General features: G+C 41.9%; 1 long non-coding RNA gene across 3 annotated transcripts in view; it reads left to right on the top strand.

The window, feature by feature from the left end:
* The window catches only part of LOC141574274 (uncharacterized), an 88,294-nt gene that overhangs the window by 59,362 nt on the left and 8,048 nt on the right, over positions 1-20,884 (top strand). For 2 of the 3 annotated variants that reach the window (XR_012501189.1, XR_012501187.1), the window contains exons 4-6: positions 1,477-1,701; positions 7,860-8,059; positions 8,358-8,481. This is a non-coding gene — a long non-coding RNA (uncharacterized LOC141574274). Of the gene's footprint in view, positions 1-1,476; positions 1,702-7,859; positions 8,060-8,357; positions 8,482-10,293; positions 10,455-13,901; positions 13,998-20,884 lie in introns of all 3 variants that reach the window. The other variant, XR_012501188.1, reaches the window with a different exon arrangement.

The raw sequence follows: 20,884 nt of genomic DNA, 5'->3' as shown, positions 1-20,884 counted from the left end.
TTCTGTCCTGCAGAGATGGGGCTCGCTAGGCTTCCCTCCCCCTTAGAGGTGCTGTGGGGTGTAACTGTCACGCGTGCACAACTGCTCGTTCCTCGTAAGTGCAGGATAGCATAAATTTTGCGGTGATGGCTTTATGACTGCCCCGTGTAGACTCTCAGTGTTCCAAAGGGATGCCTTGTGGTTTGGAGATGGGATTCTCATTTCTGTAAATACCCAAGGATTGTGGTATTGGGCCCTGCTGATTTGAATCTATTCTTTAGAAAGTACATATTGTAGATATGTTTTTCAAGCATGTGTGCTTTTTTCCTTTTATTATTTATAGTTATACTCTCTCATCTCTTGGTGTGACTTTTCATGGAATCCAGGAAACAGTCCAAACCTACCTGCCTCTTCACTCTTCTCCGTGGTGGTTTTCTTCCCTGACTACAAGAGGGTTTTGCACAGGAAATTTTATTTGTTCCCCTTTCCTTGGAGTCTCTCTTTCGGTCTGCCCATCTCTCACCTGCCCATCTGTCCATTTATCTACCCACTCATTCTTCTGACTTGTTTCAAAAAGCATTTCAGGCAGCTTACAGAAGAACAGATACCAAATAAACAGGTTAGAAAATGGGGCCAAGTTGAAACTGTGAGGCTAGGAGGCGAGCCTGTGTGAGGGTTGCAGCCGTGAGACACACACCTCTGCCCTCTGACTTATAAGATCGACAGCAAGAGTGTGCCTGAGGCTCCCAGCAGACACAGGTTAACAGGGTTTGTGGGAGATGCTCATTGGCTGTGAAATAAATAAGTGGCTCAGGAGAAGCCCAACCTTTCCAGCTACAAAGGCTTAGGAGAATATTTTGAGTGTCTTCCAAAATCAGGGTATTGCATTGTTTCTTTTGTCAGAGTTCTACGTATAGTTGGTTACATTCTATACCTGGAAATTTCTCCAGAACTCCTTACCAAGTAGTGCCATTGCTCAGGAATGAGGTGGTTCTGCTCATTGACTGGGGTTGGCCAGAAACTGAAAATGACAGCTTCAAAGGAGCCTGGGATTTGTCAGTTATGTTTTGTCAGTGCTGTAGATTTCAGGAAATGCTTTCACACTTTCTCTCCATCTGAGGCGGCAGCGTGCTCTCTTAGCAGCATCAGGAGCTCAGAGCCACGGGATGTTGGGGGCTGACTGCACTGCCGTCAAGACAGCCAAGCTAGTCACTGCAGGAGTGGTCCTTTCACATAGTGCATTTCATGTTCTATAGTAGAATGTTTCAACAGGGAGTTAATTAACTGAGTTAATTAACATTTAATAAATATGAAGCTTTGATGAAAAGACGGTTATAGGCAGAATATAAGTTGTGAACACTTTGAAAACGGTTTCATTACTGAAATTTCAGTAGGGAAGATACACAGTTTATCTTATTTATGCCTCTCTTTTAAAGTAACAAAGAAACAAGACAGAAAAGGCAGAGGATGATTTCTGTTATTCCTCTCGGCTTGCAGGTGCCCTCATATCCAGTGGCATCCATCCAGACACCAACACTGACACTGGCCATTCTCAGAACTGCCTCAGCCCTGAAGACACAGGTGACAAATAGAAGGGGGCCACGCCCTGTTACAGCAGGTGCTCTCACTTTGTGGGTCCTTATGTAACTGCGTGGTTTTAATCAGGATCGCCCGTTCTACATTGTGTGGTGATGCTGCAGTGTCTCCTAGTTATTTGTTTCTGTAAGTACTTGTGTATTATTCTGCAATGTGTGGTACTACACATCTAAAAATGCTTTTTTCAGATGAAAAATAATGTATATTTAATATAATAAGTCTGAAAAAAGGGACAAAAGAGGCTATCCATGTCCCACTACTCAGAAATAATAATGAACACTTTAACATCTACTTTCTGTTCTTTTCATCAGTGTGTATCAGCTCTGTCATAAAAACCAGTGAGCACTCTGTGCCTGTTTACTGTGTGGAGACCTCCATTTTCCATTCGGCTTATTACATGTTTTTCTACAATATTCTATCTCCCCTGGCATGATTTTTAATGACCAGTATAGCATTATGTCTTGTGGAGGCATTGTCCATTTTACTTCGGACTTAAATAAACTTTTAAATTCCAAGTGTACTTAACTGAAATACTGAAAAGAGAACTGTGGTGGTACCGAAAGGCCCCTACATCCCTTCCCCTTATTTCCTGAGTGTAAAAGCTGTTGACAATGTGGTGTATATATTTCATGACCTTTATGCCTATGACATATATATATACCCATACATAGATACATACATACATACATACATACATATGAGAAATCTATGTATATGTGTGTATATATGCTTTTTTGAAAAATAAGGCCATACTATATGTTTTCTGCAGCTCGCTTTATTCACTCAGGGGTATATCATAGACGTCCTCCCACTCCAGACTCACCCGGTCCTTTCAGATAGACTGGAGGGGTCTCCTGATGTGCAGGTGTGGTCTCTTGTGTAAGGACACCATTGGTGGGAGAGTGCTGTGGACAAGGCCCTGGGCCACGGGGAAACGCCGGCCCCCTCAGTGCCCACAACTCGCCGTGATTTACCGCATCATTGTCTTGATGGTGGACACTTAACTTTTCTCCATTTTCCACTGTCAGAAAGGATGTTTGACTGGCATCTTTCTTTAACAGACATTCCTGTGATCTTGTATGAGCATGCCTTTAGTTAAGTCTTCTGGAAATTTAGTCCCTGGATGTGACATTTACTTTCATCACAGGCTACTTTCAAGTGACTAGAAATTCCTTCTCCAGTGTGGAATGAGAAATGTAGAATTACTTATGTAACCAATTCTCTATCGCTGGATATGATTTCACTTCAGGTTTTCTTCCCACCAGTGTAAACAGTATATCTATTTGAACTGATTTTTTTTCTAAACGAAACGATTCCTAGAAGTGGGGTTGTATCAGTGTGTACACACGTTTTTCAGAGTTTACATATCCATTGACATGTCATCCTCCAAAAAGGTCGCTCACAGTTTTTTCTCCCACAGATGGACACTAGCTACAATATCTTTTAAAAATATTTACCAATAAGATGAGCAAAAGTGCTTTTTCATTGTTTTAGTTTGCATTTGATGACCGGTGAGGTATTGAGCATTTTTCACTGATTAGCCATCTGACTTTTGAAAAGTGAATGATCCATTTTGTCCTTTGCACAAATTTAAGTGAGGAAGCTTCTTTTTGCTTTGTGACAGCTCTTTGTATGTTATGAACATTAATCCCTTGTCTTCATCAACATCTATCACAGAGTTTTTCCTTGTCATTTCTTTCGTTTCATTTTGTTCAGTAGGTTTATTTTGTTGTGGCTCAAAATATTCTTAAGATAGTAAATGTCTTCCTTTTGTGTTTTATCTTTGTTATTATTCTTAGAAATACTTTCTTATAATGGTATAAATCTCTTATGTAGGTTTATTTAATGTCTAAGATGGAGATGATAATAGTACTTGTTATAGTGAGGAGAAGTTGAATTAATGTGAGCAAAGAGTTGTATTTGCTGTTATTAGTATTTTAATATTTACATCACTATCTGTAATTATTTTTTTGGTCATTATGACAGGAATAGAATTTGTTCTTTCCAGGTGATTCTCTGATTGTCCCAGGACAATTATTGAATTCATACTTTGCTCTTTGATTTGAAATCCCACATGTATAAAATACTTATGTACACTAGAGTCTCTTTTTGAGCTCATGCTTTATTTCTGTCAATCTTACTTCCTTACTCCAGCGCTATATGTTACATATTGTAAAAATTAATTATTATCTGACAGTGCGATTTTTTTTTTGTTCTTTTCTTCCATCCCAAACTTTCTTGGCTATTATTATGACTTTATTATTCCTGAAGAATTCTAAAATATATTGTTCAAGTTAAAAAAAAATCAGATAAGAGTATTCATGGGATTTTTATTAAGTTTTGAATTATTTTTAGGAGAACTTCCATATTTATAAAACTGTTTTCCTCCATGCAATATGTTGATGTCTCTACATTCACACCTCTTATTTACCCCTCAGTACAGTCCTGAAGTTTTCTCCATGTGCAACATGGGCATTAATTGTGAGTTTATTCCAGATTATTGTTGATGTTTTTGTTAATTTTGTAAGGGAGAATTTTTTGCTATTATATTTTTTAACTGTTTAAACTGACACCTAGGAAGGCAGATTCGGTTTGTAAATACTCACTTTGTAACAAATCATTTAAAATTGTAAGTATTAAGTAATTGTTCGAGGATCCTTTCTTTTGTGTTTTTAAAAATTTGTTTCCAATATTATCAAAATGGTCATAGCTAAGAAGTATAGGTGTGGAGACAGATGGAGAGAGGTAGTGTGGCTCATGTACAAACTCTGAGCACTTTTATGGCTGCATTTAGGCTGGAGAAGCCGCAGAAGAGCCCACATTAGACCAGGGGTGGCTTTGTATGCACTTGAAAGCCAGCTTTCCTACCTTTATGGTGAAGCCTGGTGGGCGTGGCAGGTAGATGATCAAGGTCTGATCAAGTTCATTGGCTGCACAGAGCACTGTGTCTGTGAGAACTGGAGTCCATCGCCATGGGAAATGCTTGGTGCCAGGAACACTGCAGGGAAGCTGGGGAGTCTGTGTGTTAAGGATTTTCCAGTCCTGGGAGTGGGAAGATCAGACTCTGCATTCAGATCTGAGTTTGAATTCATCCTCTCTTGTTTACTGGTCCTCTGACTTTTGTCAAGTTATCTACCCTCTTTGAACTCCTATTTTCTTGTCTCTCAAAATAGGAGAATTACGGCCTGCTGCTAGAGTGTTTGATCAGGATAAATGATTTGTTTCTATAAGATGCCACTTACAGTCACAAGCTCAGTGAGAAATGGGCTGTCACCTCTTCATCTGCAACTCAGTGCTCGACAGGACATCGGGGGAATGCCAGTCCGTAATTTGTTTGTGATGCAAGTAGGAACAAAATTAATGTCTTGCCTTTCCCTTGCAGTATTATTACTCCTTTGCTTCATTTACTTCTTTCCTCCTTTCCTTTCCCCTCCTCCACCAAAAGATCCTGAGACTCTCTCAGAACACTAGATTCAAATTACTTTAAAGGGTGTCTCATCCTCATGAAATGACAGTAACTTAAAAAAAATCTGTACAGATCCCAGACGTCATTGTATTTGATTTACACACACACACACGAACACCCACCCACACACACAATCAGCCTACCTCCCATTTGCTGAGGGAGAAGGACCAATTTTTCTGAGTTTTCATTCACTGAGCTTGAGAGCAAAGTCTCTTACGCAGATTTTCACCTTGCTTAGTGCATGGTGTTTTTAATTGGATTTCTGCTTTGTGGCCATAGAACTATTCTCCTTATAGAAGAGAGGATGTGGAGACATAGATATTCTGCTGAGATATTGGTGTCAACATATTTGAGTTGGAAAGGACTTAGGACAGCATAGATTCATAACTTTTTATGGGTGAGAATTCATGATAGTGTAACTTGGACAAGAACCTAGGTCTTCTGTCTTCGTGTCCACGTGGATGAAGGGGCAACAGGGCGGGATATGGCAGGGATCCTTCTTGCTTGATTTCCAGGGTCTTGCTAGTTTTCATTGCTCAGCTGCCTTTAGTTTAGGTCCGTGTGGCCTCTCATGGGAATGTCACTCTGTCCTGATAGACTGAGTTTCTAATCAGCAAAAAGTTCTGGACCCACTCATATTTCCCAGAGTTTTTCTGCTGTCCTGCTGACAGTTTATATAAATGATACCTAAGAAACTACTGGATATAAAATCCTTATTGTTATCATTTGCCCTCAAGTTCCATAGAAATGGGGTGCTGTCTCAAGCTGTCTAAGGCTAGATGTGAACAAAGATAGGGTGATAGGCTGTGCTGCTGGACCCTCCCCAGTCATAAGGGATTTCCACCTTAGTTTTTAGAATCAGACAGACGAGTTCAAATCTTGCCTTTACCAGTTATTAGCTTTGTGAACTTGGGGAAGAAACTGTACTTGTTTGTGCCCAATTTTCTTTATCTGTAAATAAGTTCAGTATTTACTTTAGGGTTTTTGTTTTAGAATTGAATGAGCTAATTTCCTCATTTATACCGAAAATACTGATCGCTTGGTTCTATGCTGGTGCCTTGGTAGAAGATTACTAAGGGACTCAGCAGTGAGAATGCAGGTGGGGGACCCCTGGATCATAGAGCTTATATTCCAGGATATGCTTGTAAAAGACTGGATGTGCAGTGGATTTTTAGTAAATGTCCATTCCTTTCCTTATCCACATTGATTGTGTATATATCTTTGTACAATATATGAACAATTTTTTATTGCAATTTAAATCTCTTTGTAGTAATTAAATTATGTAGCTATAACAAAATACGTGAAATAAAATGATTTGTCTTTTATTTTCTTTTCAATATGCAAAACAAAATAAAATAGAAAAGAAAAAAGGTTTTGAAGGAGTAGAAATAATTTTATTTCTGTGGAATCAATTCCCTATGTTAGGTTTTTTAGTTGTGTTGTTAAACAGCACATAAAATTGATAGGTTGTGTCTTCAGTGTTGATAGCTAGGTGAGTGTAGTTTCTTTTTGTGGTAGTCTTTGATGAATTATTTGCACTAGATCATAAATGATGTGCATGTTACATATTGGAAACGAGGAAAGAGTGGAGACATAATACCTCCAATGCAGTCATCTTGCTAGCAAGTCGAAACTCGTACTGCTTGCTGCATGACAGGCCAATAAATTGGGAGATTGAGGTGTTGGAGCAAGGAATAGTGACTTTATTTGAAAAGCTGGCAGACCCAGAAGATGGCAGAATGACATGCTGGAGAACCGTCTCCCCCAAGTCAGGAATCAGTCCGCTTTTATACTAAAAAGGGGCGGGGATGTGGTTGGTTGTTGCAAACTTCTTGCGGTACGAATTGTTTCTCCTTGGAATTCTTTGTTCTTGCAGCTGTCCACGTGGGTCAAATCATGGTGCCCCTCTAAAACCTTCAAAAAATAATCAAAGTTGATTCTCTATTTTGCGACTTGCCATCTCTATATAAGTGCAGAAGAGTTAACATCGTGAAAGATCAGAGCCCGGAGAATAGGCTCTCCTGGATATTTCAGGCTAAAGGCAACTTTCTTTTACAAAAGGTACAGAGCTACCAAGTCTGAGCCTAGAAAACAGCAAAGGTTTAAAGCCAAAGGAACAGATCTAACATGCAGTCAAATTTATTCTTTTCTATTACAATTTCTTTTTCCACCTCATAAATAATTTTAGTAAGAAACATGAGCAATTTTTTTACTTTTGCTTCTTAGTAACGGATAAGTGGGCCAAATACATTTATGAGAGCAGGGATGCTGTGCGGGCATTGGGGTCACAGCAAACTCTTGTTGGGGGTGGTCGACTCTGCAACATGTCTGATGCCCCGTGGGTGTTGGTGAGGGACCCCATAACCAGGGGCTCTCTTCAGGAACCAGCATATGGGCATTGACCTCTGGAGACCTCTTTTTCAGCTGCCGGAAATTTTTTCAGATACTGTGACTGAAAAACCACTTCAGCTGGTGATAATTAGGGAATAAAGGAAGAGGAAAAGGGCTTGGATTAGATTACAAGAGAAGGACAGAATATCAGGGAACCTGGGGGCTTGGCAGTGGGTCCTTGGGAGAGAGGGGAGCAGAGGTGGGGAGGGGCACGGCTCTGGAACCAGCTCCTGGCCCTGTCCCAGGGCCCAAGTCACACAGCTTTTAAGTGACCCAGGACGCTCTCCTGTCTGGATGTCACCCTGGGCAAAACCTTGAGAATCGAAGGTAAGGGGTGGGCAGCACTCACCTAGGGGATCACTGAGGACTTAGTTCAAGTCCACGGTGCCTTTTCTGGTCATGTGTCTTCACTTGCCCTTTATCTTAGGATCTGAGAAGCAGGAGCAAGGAACGCAGGGAGAGATCCAGTAAGACATCTGACTGTGTTAAGAGACGACAGTCATAGCCACACCGGGAGCGAGGACACTTGCATGAAAGTAAAACGACTTCACAACTATTGCATCAGAGCTGCCGGTGTGAGAGAGCCTAAGCCTGTCTCAGAGTGCAGGGGACAAGCAGAAAGGAATGGTAAATTTCCACTGACAGTTGAAATTTTGTTAAATAGCCTGCTACTGTTGCTTGTATCGAATGAATGCAGGCATATTTCTATGGGCAATTATATGTTCACTCAAACCCACCAGCCACTCTTGCCCCCATCGGGGATGGGCTTTCTCAAGCCCAGTGCACCTGCTGCTTGGATGGGCCATGCTGCGTGTCCTCGCCTGGGGCCGGGCTGCTGCAGGGCACTGAGTCCCCGAGGCACGGCCTGCGAGACACGACAGGAACACCTCTGCTCTTGACTGAGGGCCTCCGTTTCCCCCTGCAGTGTAAGAATGCTGGTGCCTGAGTTAGAAGCATGCTTCAAAGCTGTCCGTGTCCTTGCCATCCAGAAGCAGAGCCTGGGAGCTTCCTAATTTCTCCAGAATGGGGTTTACATTCATCTTCGACAGGTGAGTTTATGTCCTTTTACAAGTGGAGGAATTACTGCAGTTTTCCTGGAACTAACTCACCACTAGTCCATCTGATTTTTCTGTGCTAGGATTCAATATGGCATGCTAAAAATTCTGGAGTCAGATCTTGAAACACTGATGAAGAGGATTATTTTATTTCTTTATATGATAGTATTTTACTTTCAAAATTCAGAGTTTTCAGTTCTTTCAAAAATTTTTTGGGGGGTTGGAGAAACAAATTTGCTCTTACCATCTTTGTGACTTGTTGCTATATGCCTGTCACCTGTCTTCTGTCACTTGTGAGGCGGTTCCATTTGTGACCCTGTCCAGGTAGTTCATGTTATAAAACATAAAGTCTGTAAAAGTACAGTCCCTTTTACTTCGAGGACATTCCACAAATACTACTTAAATCTGGGTGTGGTTTTAAGAAGACAGAATCATTAGAACATGTACTTGCAGGTTGCTAGTGCAAAATCCCCAAATCAATAGTCTAGCTCAACATCTAAAATCTTTCTAATCTACCTTGGATTTGTATGGATAAGTGAAGCAGTTTGCTAAGAACTCAAGACCAGGGTTAGAATACAGGCTGGTGTAGCTCAGCAGGTCCTCCCAGGCTGATGCTCTGGCAGAGGGTAGGTCCTAGGGGAGAGGGCGTGTCCTCCCCTCCCTGAGCTGACAATTTGATGGCAAAGACATTCATCAGGTTAAGAACTTGGAGATTCTTCTAAGAAGAGTGGGTTTGAAAACAGTCCTAAAAGCGTGGGAGTGACACAATCCCATTTGTCTCAAGTAGGGGAGAGTGGCTTTGGGGCCACTTGGGAGAGTCGTGAGTCCAGGTGGGCAGTGTTGGTGGCTTCCACTTGAGCGGTGGGATGGTCAGCGGGTAAAAGCGAACAGATTGAAGGCAGGTTTAGATGGTAAAAAGGAAAGGATGAATGATTTCTGAGAAGGTAGGATGGAGTAAGGAACAGGTTTCTGGGTGGATTAATGAGGTAAATGATGGTCCTGCTGTGCTCTGAGGAGGGAAATCTGTAGAGGGAGTTCTGGGGGATAACTGATGAGTTCAGCTGTGGGTAAACTGAAAGGCTGTTGGATGTGTGGTTTGGGAGCTCATGTGAGAGCCAGTAGTGAGTAGGGGGAGGGGAGAGAGACTGTCAAATCAGTTTGTCTTGTGAACATACAAATAAGGATGAGTAATGACACACTTAAAACCTCTATATTCTGTATTTAAAGCCCAGTAACATTTTGCTGTATTGACTGCAGAGGTTCTTAATTTTTTTTAATAGAAATAAAATAAATAGAAACAAAATAGTGGAGTTAATGAACATCTTAGAGTTGATGTGTGTCCTTGTATGTATTTTCATACCTCATCTGTTTATAACCATAATCTACAAAAAGTTCGCTTGCTTAGCATAAGAGTTAAACAGAGGGAAGTGACACACAGTGTTGGGGCTTGAAGCTGATCTTCTCGGGCAAATTATGTCACCTCTCTGTGCCTTAGTTGCATCTTCTGTGACTGCCCCCGGGCCCTTCATCACAGCTGATTTCCTAGACTAGATGTTGGGAGGGAGGCTGCTGAAGGGAATAAGAAGCGGCAACTTCTAGGGATATTGAAGAGAGAGACAAAAACAGATTAAAGCCGATAAACTGAGTAAAAATACCCTCAAAAAAGAAAGAATCCCGCAGTGTTTTGAGCCCCTTAGCGTAAGGGAAACAAAATCAGGTTGAGCCAAAGCTCTTGAGCATTTGAGTATTGTGGGTGGGTGGGTGTCATCAGAAAAGGGTTGAGAAAAGTCCTTTTCATTTCCCTAGACGTTTCCAGTAAGGATGGGGAGCAGAAAAGAAAACCCCCTGCTTCACAGTGGAAGCTGCTGTTTTGTGCAAAACTGACCAAAATTTGGAGACCAGTCATCAGCGGTGCTGGCAAATGAAAAGACTTCGTGATTGAGTGGGGCACTTGCTGCGACTTTCAGGTGACCTGCTGGCTGGGTCTGTATGGCGGGCAGTAGGTTTGCAGGGTGACCCGGGCATAAACCCTGGCTCTGAGGCTGCTGGTCTGACTAGCAAACCTGGGCACCCGCAGTCCTAATGGGGCAGCTCGGGATGTGGCCTGGGACACCTGCTGAGGTGAGGGCGAGAAGAGGGCTTTCCTGAGGGGGTGTCATGCGGAGAGTGGGAACGTGTTCCTGTAGGGGAGGAAGAGCCTCTGAGTAGGGTGCTGGATGCACAGGCAAGACCAGCCTGAGCACGGAGGCTTCTGGGAGCCAGAAGTCATACAATGGCCCGAACCGCCTTGTTCCTGCGAGACTGCAGGGAAAAGATGGTGAAAATGTAGGCTAGGTTCACACCCTGTGGTGTTTTATGAGTGACAGTAAAGGACTGGTCCGGCAGGCAGGAGAGAACCCTGTGGGCGTCCCAGCTGGGGCGTCACGCCGGAGGGAGGAGCAGAGTTATAGACTTTGCCACTTATTAGCTGTGTGACTTTGAGCAAGATCACCCCACCTCTCTCTATATATATCTTCATCTGTAAAGTGACAGAGTGACAAGCTCGTGTCATCAGAAGGCTTAGTTTAGCTCTGATCCTCTTTGTCCAGTCCTGTCAGTGCTGCCCTGTGAGGTTCTGCAGCGGCTGCTCTTACCCTGAGATGGGAGGGCCTAGAGGGACGTTTTAGTGCACGAGGGCAGGAAGGCGTTGCTTTAAAAGCAGATATGTTGCCGCCTGCAGGCAGTTTGGTTGAAGGTCCTGCAGGGGACTTTGGAGGCCTTAGGTTGTGGAGAGTACTTTGGAATCCTTAGCTTCCTCTTAAGTCTTGTTTTCCCTTGCGGACCGGATTTGCCTTTGCAGATTGATGCTGAAGATTTGGGCTACTAGCAAAGCTGTTTTCAGAGATGGGTATATACGTAAAATATCGTATAAAATAAAATGATTTATTTAACGTGTGGGACTTCACAGCTGTTGGGAACAGCTCTGTTGTCCTGGTCGTCACGGAGGACACCAAGGGTCAGCAGAGCGTGCGGGAGGACCGGTAGCCTGCAGTGCTGCTGCGGGGTGTTCTCCCGAGTAGAGCACTCTGCTGAGTTGACTCTTCTCTGAGTTTGGTTGCCAGATGAGCAGACAGCAAATTAATGAGTTCTGGTGGGATTGTATAATGATAGGAAGAAAGAGGAAACCGTAGTTTTTCCAGACTAAAACACGCTTTTGTTTCCTGCTCCAGTGTGTTCCATTACAGAATTGATGAGTTCTGTCTATTCTGGGACTTCATTGAAATAAACGTTCAGCCTAAATGTTAAGAGTTATGTTTATTTGGCTGGAGGACTCGAGCCGGGATGGCAACCTCTCAGATCACTCTGAGGGACTGCTCCCAAGAGGTAGGGGAAGAGCTAGGATATATAGAAGTTTTACAAGAAAGACCAGGTAGTTGGAACAATAAAATATTGCTTGTTATCTAAAGAAAACCAGATATCTCAAGATCAAGTATTTAGTGCTTTTCTATGTATGGGAGGAAGCAAACATTTGTGTCATAGAATTCATCCCTTTGGCAGGTACCTAGGTATCTAGGTATCTAGGGCCAGTATCCTGTCCTTTCTTACACTGAATCCACTCAGAGGGCACCACTGTGAGTGGCTGAGAGGCTGGGCTGCAGGCATGCACTCGCTGGGGGGTGGCAGCAGCCGCTAATGACTTGGTTTCAGCATTCTTTGTTTACTGACATGGTTGCAGTATTTTCATTCACATTGTAGTATTTTCATTCACGGACTGATTATGGATAATCTGCAACCTTGGAAAGCAACTGAGATGGAATTACTGCAGGTACCTTCTACTTTAATAAGCCGTGTGCAAAAATAAACATGGAGGAAGCATACATTTGGATTTGGTGGTGTAGTGAAGGGTGACTGCACATTACAGGAGAACGCAATGCAGAATTCCTTAAGTCCACGTTTCTTTTCTGTTGTGGTTTCTGAGAACAGTTTATGGTAATTAACCAACATTGACAAATGGTGGCACACATTGCATTTAAGAGCTGGACGGCTGCAAACTTGTGTATTGGACAGGTGGAATTCATAGGCAAGTGGTCAGGTGGATGGGAGAGAGATGGAGGCTAAGCCTGGGCCCAGATTCCGGTTTAAATCACCATTTCCTCACCATACGGCCTTGGACTAGAATATAACCTCTCTTAACCTGTTGGTGAATCTGTGAAATGGGCATAATTATATTCGTTTCTTCCTGGGAATGTTGTAAGTTCTAAAGAGTATTGTAGCACACATGAAGCACTTAGCAGTGTTCACTGTGTGTGGCCGCCCCACTTGGCGTGTGTCAGAGCCGTAAAGGCAGCATTTGTCTGTTGAGGATGCACTGGTAGCCCCTTGAATATGTTGTGAATTTGGTGATTTCCTTTAATCTTGGTAACTCTGTGTGCCATGGGCAGTTATTTTCATGGACAGATGAGGAATCTCAGGGTAAAGAAGACTGTGTAATTTGCCCAAAGTCAGACCATAATTTTGGGTGCATGGGCCTCGGTTCAGCATGGGCCCCAGGGCCTTCTGCCCTCTCCATTCAGCACCAGAGCCAGATGTGGGATCGGCTGTTTCCCAGCCCAGAATATCGGGCAGGCCGCAAGACACACCTGGCCCTGCGCTGCTTGAGCAAAAACTCCAGAGGAGAGGAAGTTACAAAAGGGATAAACATAAAAACAGATGACAGCAAACTGTGATCAGCACTGAGAAGGAAAGAACACGCCTCACAATGCAGAGCTGCGAGCTTTCCCGTCGGGTCTGCTCTGGGGGCGTTCATCTCAGCTAAACAAACTCTGCTGCTGCACCAAGGCAGGAAGGCAGGGAGCGTGTGGCCAGGTAGACAGGGCCTTGTTAATCATACTCATTCCCCATTAAGCTGCAGCTGTCATGGGCACTTACCTAGTAAACAGATGTCTTCCATAATCATCACGCACTTTTCTTGGTAGTTTTATTGCCCCACTTTTGAGATGAGGTCATTGAAGCTGGGGAGTTTGCTGCATGCCCGTGATCACCATGGAAATACCCCCACTGGTCTTTCAACCTAGACTGGTGTGGCTGTCATGTCCCAGCCCTGTGAATGGCATCATGTTGCCTCTCCCAAGCGGCCCAAATGACTGACATTGATATTCTTAATTCATAGGAAATGGTATGAGACAATAGGAGAAAAAGGTATTAAGAAATTGTTTGGAAAACTAGAACAAAATCCAATTCTTCCCCAGCTGGGGGAGCGTACCCTGTTTCACTCACCCCACTCACTGCGTGTCACCTCCTCCCTGCCGACTCCACTTTCAGAAGCCACTCTGAGTCTTTGAAGAACATTTTGCCTCATGACATTGTTGACTAGGACCTGCGCCCTCTCTGTCCCTGGTTAACTCTCTCTTGAAAGCCATTTAAATTTCTTGCAGGCTCCTCCGCTCAGATGTAAGAATATCCTCTTTCGACTTCTTGATGCAGCTCCTTAATGAAGATCTCGTGAAGGAAACTTAGTCAAAACCTGGGAGGTATGCACACAGTGACTGCAACCTCAGCACTTTATGAAGTTCAGAATCAGATTTGTGGATGACTCAGGAAAGGCTTTTTTATGGTAACAAGGGGAAAGTGAAAGGATGCAGGCTGTGTGAGACTGAAACATCTCGTTCCCAGCCAGCAAGGCACCTGCGTTCAGGATGGTGTGTGGGGAGTGCAGAGTTCTCACAAAGAAAGAATTGTTGTGATGGGAGGGAGGACAGTTAGGTACTTTACTGTGGAGGGAAAAAGTGGGTTAAGCATTTCCTGGTTGAACAAGAGGATTGTGACATGATGTGCTTGTATTTTGGAGAGAAGGGTTTTTTGGGGACAGGCCTAGGGAGAACGCTCTGTGGCTGTGGAGTCAGCACAACAGAGAAACACAGAGAACCGGGCAGACCCCAAGGCCCCTGCTGGGGAAGAGGCTGCCCGCCAATTCGAGCCCTGGGGGCGGCTTCTGTCCCTTAGCTGGGGCCTCAGAGCTCCCTTCACAACCCAGTCCTGTTGATACAAGGAAAAAAACGTGAGGCATGAGAAGGGCTGTGTCCCAGGCTTTGGTTGAGCCCCTGGGATGTGTCCCACCAGATTTTGTTCCTTGGCTTCGTGCAGTAAAGTATTCAAGAGCAAGCCAGTGTTGAGAAAAGGTAGATTTATTCACAGAGACACATTGAAAGGCAACAGAAAGGCCACGAGGTGTGGGGTTTGGGTGCTCAGATTAAAAGTAGGTACACACTCCACAGAGTGTGGGCTTTCTCCGAAGAGGGAGAGAGAGGGGTGACCGCGAGGTGGCGCTGTGTTGCTCGTATTCTTGGGCTTGGTGGTTTCATTTGCTAATATGTAGAAGAACCAGCCTAAGGGCAAGGGGCTGGGATTCCCAGGGAGTTGGCCATTTCCCACCCTTTGACATTTTGTGGCTAGCCTTGGGACTGCCATGGTAACTTGGGGCATGATATTCACCATGTTACTATTACAATGGGTGTATAATGAAGCTCAAGCTCTGCTAGAAGTTAAATCTCTTCATCCTGAGCCTCAAGGCCTTCTGGGGGTTGAATCCTTCACCATTTTGATGTTAATTGCTGTGGCCTTCCTTGAATGGCTGTGCTCTGCCCCTTCCATCCTGTCTCACTGTGATGACACAGAGAGAGCAAAGGCCGGGCCCTGCCTGTGCTCCTGCTTTTAACAGCGGGAAGTGTGGAGTGGGCTTATGATGACTCTGATTGGTGAGAAGGATGTTTCAGATTTTGCCACGTGAGACATGGGGACCTGCCAGCAGCCATCACAGATTTATCTCAAGGGCATTATCGCTTGTGTTGTTACGGAAAGAACAGGCCAGCCAAGAAACAAGCACTGAGATTTATTATGCTGGCGGGCTCAGAGGGGCTCCTGTTCCGAAGCTCTGAGCACCTCCAAGACCTGCACATGAGGTTCTATAGGGTTAATTACAAGTAAGGGGCTATTAGCCAATAAGGCTCAAACAACAAAAAGCAAGGAATCAGTACACTGAAGCTTATGAATTTGGAACAGATCACGTTACTGACAATTGTTGACCTTGGATTTACGAGTTAGGTTATTAGCCCAGTAAAGTGACACTAAACTTCAGATTTACGAGTTAGCCCAGCAATACTTAGATCGGTAAACCGACACTTATCACACTTAGATTTGTGACATAGCTCGTTAGCCCAGCTGGGCTTTTCCTTCACAGTGTCATTCATCTTTTCTATATATATATTTTTTTTTTAAGTATTTAATCCAAATTTAATATCAGGTTTTTTTGGAAAGAAATTTCTCTTTTTCTTTTCTTTGGGACTCTTTTGGGGGAGTAGGTAATTAGGTGTATTTATCTGTTAGTGGAGGCCCTGGGGCTTGAACCCGGGACCCCGTGCACGCTAAGCACACCCTCTACCACCCCCCCATGATCTTTTCTTTTTGCTTTAGCTGCCAAGAATATTACAGCTGAATTTCTAGTCGGCCTTTAACACTTGCCCTGACTCCAGGGAATCCATTTTTATGACTTTACCTCCCCCTGGTTTCATTTAAGTATTGAATCTCCAATTTCTCTTCACTCTCAATTTTGCCTTTTTGTTGTTATGGTTGTTAAGGTGTGTTTAAAAAAATTGTTTAATTTCTCTTTTAGCAGGAGGCTGAAAGTAAATAAATATGTAAACAAACAGCACACTTAAATGCTTTTATACATTCTAAGCTGTTTAGTAGTTACTTAAAAACCGAATTGAATATTAAAGTGATAACATTTTTAAATTATTTTTTAATTTTTTACAAAGATATAGCTGATTTAAAATGGTATGTTTCAGGTGTACAATAGATGCTCCATTTATAGTTACTGTAAACATTGGCTGTATTCCCTGTGTTGTAAGATACATCCCTGTAGCGTTTTTACATTACATGTTGCAGTTTGTATAAGAAAGTTGGGTAACACAGAGTCTGGTGCATGGCTGTGTCTGACCCAGGGTCATGCTCACCCTGCCTGTCAGAGCCCAGGCCCTCACTCCTGTCTGCAGGGCAGCGAGTGGAGGCAGCCCTCATCAGCGCTGGCGCCACCCTCTGAGAGGCAGTGACAGCAGTGTCTGTGTGTGGACGTGCAAAGTGTTTTTCCAGGGGCTTTACATGCATTTCTGCATTTAATAATTAAAGCCCTCCTGTGAGGAAGCGTTTTATGATTTTAATGAATAATACATTTTATTTTGATATTGATAGACTTCAAACCTCCGGAAAATTTACAGAAGTAGTACAGTAAACGCTTAGATACAGTTCACCTTAAAGGGCACTATTTGTCCTTTTGTGTCTGGCTTATTTTCGCATAAAGTTTCAAGGTTCATCCATATTGTAGCCTGAGTCACTACTTTATTCTTTTGGTTTCATAATATCCTTTTTCTTTTTTTTCGTTTTTGGTCTATTTAAAAATATTTTCATTGAAGTCTAGTCAGTTTATAATGTTGTGTCTGTTTCTTGTGTACAGCACAACAATTCAGTTAAATAGGAACATACCTGTATTCATTTTCATATTCTTTTAAACATAAGTTACTATAAGATATTAAATATATTCTCCTGTGCTATACAGTATAAACTTGTGGTTTATTCTATACATAGAATCTGCAAATCTTGAACTCCCAATATATTCCTTCCCACACCCTCTCCCCTCTGGTAACCATAGTTTGGTTTCTATGTCTCTGTGTCTGTTTCTGGTCTGTAGATAAGTTTATCTTTTTGTGTCTTTGTTTTTTGATTTTTTTTTTTTTTTAAGATTCCACATGTGAGCGATCTCATATGGTATTTTTCTTTCTCTTTCTGGCTTACTTTTCTTTGAATGACATTCTCCAGGTCCATTCATGTTGCTGCAAATGGCATTACTCTATTGTTATTTTATGGCTGAATAGTAGTCTATTGGAGAAATATACTACAGTCTCTTTATCCAGTCATCTTTCAGTGGACATTTAGGTTGTTTCCATATCTTGCTATTGTAAATAGTGCTGCTGTGAACATTGGGGTGAAAGTGTATTTCTGAGTTAGGGTTCCTTCTGGATATATGTCCAGGAGCGGGATTGCAGGGTCATATGGGAAGTCAATTTTTTGTCTTTTGAGGAACCTCTATACAGTTTTCCACAATGGCTCCACCAAACTGCATTCCCACCACAGTGCAGGAGGGTTCCCAATTCTCCGTAGCCTCTCCAGCATTTACTGTCTGTGAACTTCTGAATGATGGCTATTCGGACTGGTGAGAGGTGAGTCTTGATTGCAGTTTTGATTTGCATTTCTCTGATAATGATATTGAGCATTTTTTTCATGTGCCTATTGGCCATTTGTATGTCTTCATTGGAGAAAAGTTTCTTTAGGACTTCTGCCCATTTTTGAATTGAATTGTTTGTTTTTCTTCCTTATTAAGTGTAAAAGCTGTTTACATATTCTGGGAATTAAGCCCTTGTCAGTTTCATTTATTGCAACTATTTTCTCTCATTCCATAGATTGTCTTTTTGTTTCCTTTTCTGTGCAAATGCTTGTAAGTTTAATTAGATCCTACTTATATTATTTTGCTTGTATTTCTATTGCTTGAGTAGACTGCTCTAGGAAAACATTGTTGACATGTATGTCAGATGTTTTGCCTATGTTTTCTTCTAAGAGGTTTATAGTGTCTTGTCTACATGTTTAAGTCTTTAAGCCATTTTGAATTTATTTTTGTGTATGCTGTGAGGGAGTAGCCTAACTTCATTGATTTACATGCAGCTGTTCAGTTTTCCCTACACCATTTTCTGAAGAGGCTGTCTTTATTCCATTGTATGTTCTCACCTCCTTTGTCAAAGATTCAATGACCAAAAGTTTGTGGGACTATTCTTGGTAATTTTGTTTATCCGTTCATTGATGGATGGATATTGTTTGTAACCTTTGGCTACTTTGAATGATACTGCCATGAATATTGATGTGCAAGTTTTGTGAGAATATATTTTCATTCTGTTGGCTGTAGAGTTGGCCCGCCATATCTGTAGTTTCCGCTTCATGGATCCAGATGGCTGATTGTAAAGGGACTCGAACATCCTTGGATTATGGTATCCAGGGTGGGGGTTTCCTGAAACGAAATCCCGAGGATACTGAGGGATGACTCTATATGTAGGAGTGGAATTGCTGTGCCATATAATTCTAAACTTTTGAGGAAACACCAGGCTTTTCCAAAGAAGCTGTACCATTGCCCCTTTCCAACGGCTGCGTATTGAGGGTTCCCATTTCCCTGCCTCCTGACCGACACTTGTTATTGTCCACGTTTTGATTATAACCATCCTAATGAGTGTAAAATCAGATCTCATTTTGATGTTGATTTCGCTAGTGATGCTGAGCATCTTTTCATATCCTTATTGGCCAATTGTGTATCTATTTAAATACTTGGCATATTTAAAAATTGGGTCGATTTTCTTTGTATTGGTCAGTTGTAAGCATTTGTTTTATATCCTGGATACTAGTCTCTTATTAGATATATGCTTTGCAAAGTTTTTCTCCTATTCTGCAGATTGTCGTTTCACTTTAGTTTTTTTAAACATTAAAACAATTTCTTTCTAGGGGAGGTAATTAGATTTATTCATTTTATTTTTCTTGCTAAGGACGCACTCTATCACTTGAGCTACCCCCTTCCCCTTTCATTTAACTTTCTTGATGATGTCCTTTGTAACAAATGGTTTTAATTTTGATGAAGTCCATTTCATCTTTCTTTTTTTTCACTTGTGCTCTTGGTATTGTATCTAGGAAGCCATAGCCTATCCTAGGGCCACAAAGATTTAAACTGTGTCTTCTTTTAGAAAGTTTATACATTTAGTTTTTACATTTCCGTCTGTGATCCATTTGGAATTAATATTTTATTTGTTAAATAAAATACGGGGGTCCAGATTCATTCTTTTGCCTTCAGATACCCAGGTGTCTCTGCACCATTTGTTGAATAGACTATTCTTTCAATGGAGTGTTGTTGGCACATTTCTGGAAAAATGACTGTAAATGTAACTTTCCCCCCTGGATTTTTTATTGTGTCTCATAGATTTATGCATCCAAACTTATGCCAGTAACATAATGACTTGAGTACTATAGATTTGTAGTAACATTTGAGTGAGTCCTCCAACTTTGCTCTTCTTTTTCAAGATTGTTTTGGCTGACCTGGTTTCCTTGTACTTCCATATGAAATTTGGCATCAGTTTTTCAATTTTTGCAAAGAAGTCAGCTGGAATTTTGATAGGGATTCCATTAAATTTGTAGATCACTTTGGGGAGTCTTAACATTTTTAACAATATTGTCTACCATTCCATGAACATGGGATGCCTTCCATATATGTAGATCTTTTAATTTTTTTTGGTGATACTTCAAAATGTTCAATGTGCAAATCTTGTAAAATTTTGTTAAATGTATCTCTCATTTTATTTTTAATGATGTTGTAATTGGAAAGGCTGAGCTTCCTAAGGGTGGGACTATATATCAATTTATTTATTTCTAGCATTCCTACACAGCAAATACCCTAGATTTATATTTGCTACATAAATCTATCCACAATTCTTCCCACCCCCGTGTCATAAGAAACCAAGACCCAGGTTAAGCTACCTGAACACCTATGTGGAAGTGAGAAGTGAGACCCTTGGGTGGGGCTTTGTGCAGATTATACTGAAAGCTTATTCATTATGGCTTCATCTTAATTTCTTTTAAACAATCCTCTCAGTGTATATAGTCCGATACATTAAGAACATGAACTTTTGATGTGCAGAGGAGCTAAGACTATAATTTTCAAATAATTTCTAGTGAGAGTGTTGTACTTGAAACCTAATTTGAATCAATCTTTGAAGATTTATGTTTCAGGAGCTTTGACTATATAATACCTGTCTTTATTCAATAACTACAACTAAATGCTCAAACAGCATGTAAGAGTTTGAGCAAACTGCCCCTACCCCGTAGTGCTGGTTGGCTGCATCTGTAACTGGAGTCAAGGCTTACCTATCCCAGTACGCTTGGGCGGATCTGCTCAAAGGGTTTCGTCCAATAGTTTGTCAGTAGTCTTTTGGACAAAGCCATAAAACATTGATTTAAGGTTGCTGGAATGGAATCTATTTTATTAATATTAAGTAAGCACATATTGAGTGCTTACTGTATGTTGGGAATTGTCCCTCAGATTCATATCAATATTATTTCGCTTAAAACCTCTCATATTTCCTTGTTATTCATACATTGCAGATAAGGAGACTGAGGATTAGGTCTTCTCTCTTTTGGGGGGAGCTCATTATCAATGATGGGAAGTTGTAAGGAAAAAGATATTGATTCACCCTGAGAAAATATTTTTTTGAGAGTCAGCAATGAATAGGGTGACCACTGAAGAGGGTGATCATTGTTCGATTGAGACGATCACCGG

The sequence above is a fragment of the Camelus bactrianus genome, chromosome 20 (assembly GCF_048773025.1).
Source record: "Camelus bactrianus isolate YW-2024 breed Bactrian camel chromosome 20, ASM4877302v1, whole genome shotgun sequence".
Taxonomy (NCBI): Eukaryota; Metazoa; Chordata; class Mammalia; order Artiodactyla; family Camelidae; genus Camelus; species Camelus bactrianus.
This window is presented reverse-complemented; position numbering and strand designations above follow the sequence as displayed.